The sequence below is a fragment of a genome, unplaced genomic scaffold, assembly GCF_019419815.1.
Source record: "Pyrus x bretschneideri cultivar Hongxiangsu unplaced genomic scaffold, Pyrus_bretschneideri_v1 Contig55, whole genome shotgun sequence".
NCBI lineage: Eukaryota > Viridiplantae > Streptophyta > Magnoliopsida > Rosales > Rosaceae > Pyrus > Pyrus x bretschneideri.
The window spans coordinates 1,424,676-1,430,675 of NW_025999793.1; positions in this window are offsets into that span (position 1 = coordinate 1,424,676).

Sequence of the window (6,000 nt, forward strand, 5' to 3'; positions counted from 1 at the left end):
GGCTATGACAACTACCACTCTTGAAGTTGTGTGGATTCTTCAGTTGTTATCAGACTTGCATGTCTCTATTCCTCATGCTTCTGTTTTACATTGTGATCGTAATCGGTGGGGACTCTTGAAAACAATGATCAACCACTAGAACTATAATTTGCCAATTCATAACTTGTATTTTGATCCTTGTATTAGCATCATATTTTGTATCCCAATTCCTGAACTACGTTGTGCATTACAACATCTTCAACGATTGAGAAGATCACCAAAACTAAAAAAGCACAAAAGTAAGTACCTGCATAATAATCTACTTCACCAACCTACTTGACTAAAATTTCTTCTTCTCCAAGTTATTTTCTAAATCCTCTTTTCCAGATGCCTTCTTTCAACATCAATCAATTCTCTAGCTATCATTCAGGTAAAAGCTTCTGCAAGTTATTCGATTTCTCAATCTCATTAATACTCACAATTGCCAATCCAAATGCCATGCACCTTAACCGCACTTGGTCTAATGGTACATCTCTTCTTAATGGTGAAAAATGTTCCAATCAACGTCAAATTTCCCCTCCACCTTGGATTATAAAACTACAGAATGTTAAGATTGCACATAGGTCGCCCAACGACCTCCCACTACTAACTACTCCAACACTGATATTATCTCTAACTTAACGACTTGCACAGCTCGTACTCATCACATCCGCATTTTAGGGTAAAATTAGTCACATTTTTTTTTATTTGGAAAAGAAATGGTCGCACTCGTTTCATTGTGGGGTTGGAGAGGAAAGGAGAAGCAATGTTATTGGAAATCTATGGGGGATGGTGCAGACAAAATCATTCTTCTAGTTTATAATCACTTTCAAAACAAACTAACTAATACACAATTAAACAACCATCTAGTGGGTGTGTTACTTTTAAACTAATTATTCAACTGGAGTGTACCTTAAGTCACATGGCTGCAAAAAAAATCCAAAGCTATCATCATTTCAGGACATATATTAGCCTTAACTAAAACCAAAAGATGTCATTTCATAATTGGTGAATCCATAATCTAGGGTGATAAGGGGTTCTTAATAGATTTGTATTATAAGACTTGTAGCTCAAGTAGTTAAGAGTGTTTATTCATGCACTCAAAATTATGTGTTCAATTCTCTTTCCAATATCGTGTGTATTCAAATAAAAAAAATTCAGTATGCTAAACTTACAAACCCCTCTAAGTGTAGTATCTTTATATATAAAGCCAATGGCCCAATGAACAATGTTTTTTGGTGTCACAAGCTTCAAAAAAAATAATTGGACAAAAAGTACCCCTCCAACAAAAAACTTTAAAAGCAACCCAAAATAATGCATCAAATATGGTTGGAGTATTTTCATCATTTTAATAGTGTTTTTTTAATAATTAGTACCTCTTAATAGGCTAGCAATAATGTGATTCAATCCGTTGTTCATTAAATATTATTTTCTCTATTTTTATACATGTTCAAAACATCTTAAGAGGAGTGTAATACCGATTTTAAGAAAGGTTTTTGCATGCGAATAAGAATGTGATTAAATTAGTTGTCAAATGATTGTTTTTTTTTTTTTTTTAACAAATGATATTATCTACACTAAAGGGGAGGGGGATGAGCTTAGCCTCACAATGAACTAGCAATAATATGATTCAATTAGTTGTTTATTAAATATTATTTTGTCTATTCTTAATATAAATCAATACAGACCGATTTTATTATGTGGATTTACCTGCTTTAATTGGTTTATAAGGAGTTTCTTCTAACATGATCTAAGATTATTCATTATTTGACTTTCCTTTTGTCAATTTACACATATAACTACATTTAAAACGTACAAGTCACGCGTAGTACGTTGTGATTCAAAAAATGCCTTCTACACATGAGCTTGGGGTGATAAATCTAGTCTGATGTGGGATAGTACCAATAATGCCTTGATTGGAAAGGGATCCTGCTTCCATCTAATCCTCCTCATTAAACAATCCGGACCCTTAAAATTTGATCCAACAGCTAAAGTTATTATAACTTTTAAAGTGGGCCCCTGTTTTTAGCTGTTGGATTAAATTTCAAGGATTCGGATCATTTGATGAGAAGGATTAGATGGAAAGGATTCGGAGAGGATCCTTTTCGCCTTGATTGAGCTTGGGGTGATAAATCTCGTCTGATGTGGGATAGTGAGAGAGAAAGTATTATGTTTGCTTAATGAAAAGCAAATTAATTTGATAATTAAATTAATAAACTTGGTTGTACTTACACAACAAACACCACATGGTTTAGTTTAGGGCTTCTTAGATAGCATTAGAAAATCATAATAAAATCTTAATTATTATGCAGACGGATTAATGAGTTTCAGTAAGATTTGTATTTGGTCGCGGATGGTATTGTCTTTTTATTGAGTAGATGACGAAGTTCATGCTTGGAATAAAAAAATAATAGGAAAATTAATGAAAAAGATTTCAAATTTTTGCATTTTAATAAAAAATCATCTACTAACTTTATTAATGATAAGGGATAAAATAATAAATAAATATAAAAAATATAAAAAACACCACATGCTCTGGCGCACATACAACCCACCCCACCCTCCATTTACATACTGTTTTCTCCTCATCGTCAGCTATCATTAAGACATTATTATTATTTTATTTTTTTCCTTAGAATAAGCGAAAGACTTCAAATTGAATTACATTTTTCCCAATTTTATTTTTATGGTGTTGTTTCCCAATAGTAATCAAGATGACATGAGATTTTTCAATGTGTCCGGAACACGGAGTGATACACCACGTTTCTATACAAGTGGTGAAATTCTTGTGTTAAAAAATAAAATTTCCTACCAGTTACATAATAACATGTGGTGTAGAAAGTTAAGATTGTAGGTGGAGAAGAAGAGGAAGCTGCAGATGGGCAGATAATAGAATAAAATTATGTAATTGGTGTAGAAAGTTAATAAATTGAAGAGATACAAAGAAAATTTGGTGAGTATTGAAGAAAATTAGAAGAAGAAAATGTGTTTGGAAGGTGAGATTGTGCCAAGAAAATTCAAGGAGAGAGAAGAATGTAGTACCGTTAAATTTCATAAATAGTGTAGTACCGTAAAATTTCATAAATAGTGTAGCACCGTTAAATTTCATAAATAGTGTAGTACCGTTAAATTTTATAAATAGTATAGTAAGTTTTATAAACAATGTCGTAAGTTTTCATAAACAATGTAGTAAGTTTCATAAACAGTGTCGTAATTTTCATAAACAATGTAGTAGTACCATTAAGTTTCATAAATAGTGTAGAAAGTTTCATAAATAGTTTGTGTGAGGACGCGTGGGTCCGCGTGTCAATTTTTTTTTTAAATATTAAAATTATGTCTTTTTCATTAACATTTAAGTTTTTTTTCATTTTTATTAAAATTTAAGAGTTTTTCATTAAAATTTAAGTGTTTTTAATTAAATAAAATTATTGCATGGTTTTTTTTTTCTATTAAAATAAATTTAGCCCAAACTCTTTTCATGAAAGTTTTCAAAAATAATATTACATACGTGCTACATTTTCTATATATATATATGAAAGAAATGGGAGGTGTTTAGAGAAGGTAACAATGGAGTAAGACTACGATTTGTTTTGGAATGGTTTTCAAAAGGCTAAATGTGATGACCCGTTTCTAATTTTTCATGTAATTTTCTCCCCAAGTGTGTAAATTGACGTTTATGCCATTTTTGGCAAAGTGCAACCTGACGTAGATGTAGTTATTCGGCTTTAAATTAATTTTCTCATTATCATAATTAAATAGTACTTGTTGTTACGAACACGTGAGCGCGAGTTAGACCCGAAACGGACTTGTAACGAAAAGTTACGTTTAATTAAAGTGTGTTATCAACGGGTAAATTTGTATGCGTAAATTTTTTAGTGTGGGAAATTACTATTTTTGATAAGGTGAGCTGGATTTTATGTACATTTTATATTGTACATAAATTTGAAATCTTATCCTCTTTCTCTTCTTAAATTTGTCCCTTGTCTCCCTCACCACCAATCACTCACTTTCCCTCTTTTCCCTCAAGCAATTAGTCATTCTCCTCACCTGTCTTACCTAATCAGAAACTGTCTCCTTCTCTCTTTTTCACCGAAACTCTCTGTTCTCTGTGACCACCAAGAACACACACCAAAGCTATTAGATCGAAGTTCAAACCACCACCATCACACTCCTCTCATCCTCACAAACTCAACCGTACAAGCCGATTGGAAAATGGTTAAGTTTTGAACGTCCAACTCGAAAGCTCCGACTCGGTGAGTTTTCACCCGACGAATGTCTAACCGAGTTACAATGTTTTGGGGAGTTTAGGAACTCTCACACAACTCCTCGAGGCCCCTAGTACAAGCTTGAAGCCAAGCCGATATTAAAACACATGGTTTCAAGGAGTTGGAATTTGACCCCAAAACTTCAAGCAATTTCTAGATAATTTTTGTCCATTTTTTAGACTTTTGAAAGGTATAGACTTATTCTACTCCTCATGAGCTTCATTTCCATAGAAAGTGCATAAAAAATGGTTGAGAAATGAAGAAGATATGATATTTTGAATTTTTTTCCAGAAACCGACGAACCAGACGGAATATTATCTGGAAATTGCTTGAAGTTCTCGGGTGGAGGACCATCGGAAAAGAAGGAGAATATTCCATCAAAGTTGACAAAATATTCTAACACAGTTAGGTAACGTTTTACCGTTAGCGGAATATTTCGTCAAGTCTGAATGGATATTCCCTAGGTTTGGCAACATGTGGCCTGCGCGTGGGCGTGTGTGTGGCCGTGGGTTAGGCGGCCCATGAAGGCGCGTCCGGGTTCTGGCCGACGTGTATGGCTTCGTGTAGAACGTTTTCGTATATTTAAACCCTTCGTTTGAGCAAATTATGAGGGATTTTCCTAGCCTTTTTGTGTAGGTCCTAATTAATTAATTAGTAAAGTTATTTCACATGTAAGTGAGACATACCCCGAGGAGGTACAAGGACTAACAAGGCTAGGAGGCTACGACCAATCGACGTAACAGTGAGTGGGCATTTGTTTATATATATATATATATATATAAAGTTTTATAGTTTCCACATGTGCTTTCGTATTGATTTATGCTTATCATGCCATGTTTTATTTAATTTTAGAAATGTTATTACGTAGTTGAGATTTATATACTATAATGGCATGTTCATGTACATTTTATTTGCTCATTATACATTGCTTCACCCGGTGTTAGTGCTCACCCAGTGATAGGAGCATATTCATGCGACTTAATTAGCTTGTTCTTGTGCATTTATGTTGTGTTTCCTTAGTTATTTTAGTGTTTAAAGTCACTTTTGTGTGTTTTCAGGTTATAAAGCCAAAGTGTGCAAAAAGATGCAAATTGGAGTCTTTTGGAGCGAATGAGGAATGAATGAGATGAAGACTTGAAGAAATATGAATTCCTATTCCAATGAGGATTCCTACTCCAACAAGGATTCCTACTTGAAGTAGGAAAGTTAACCCTAGGTTTCCCATTTTGGTAACCTTTCCTAATCTTAAATGTCCGTATTTTCTAGCCACTCTGAAGGCCTCGTAGGCACTTTAGGACACAAAACAAAGGCCCTAGCCCCCTTAAACCCCTTTGCCGTGGCCTTTTCCCTTCTCCCCATCCCTTACCGTGCAAGAGGGGGGGGGGAATTTTGTCCTAGGTTATGCATTTAAACACATGCTCCTTCCTAAACTAAACCCTAGCCGCACCTTGCAGCCACTTCCCTTTTAATTTCTGATTTTATTTCCTAATTCTAGTAGCCTTTGACTTAATTTTAATTAATAAAAATAACTTAGGGTTTTATTTTCTGAAACCCTATATATTCCACATCTAAGCCGCACCCTAGGAGGACCTTTCATTCACTTTTTCATCATTCAGCCACAAAGAACTCTCTGCTGCAGCCACCCTCCATCTTCTTCCTTCAATCCGCAGCCACCATCAACCCAAAAACATCTCTGCCGTAGCTTCCCATCCATTCC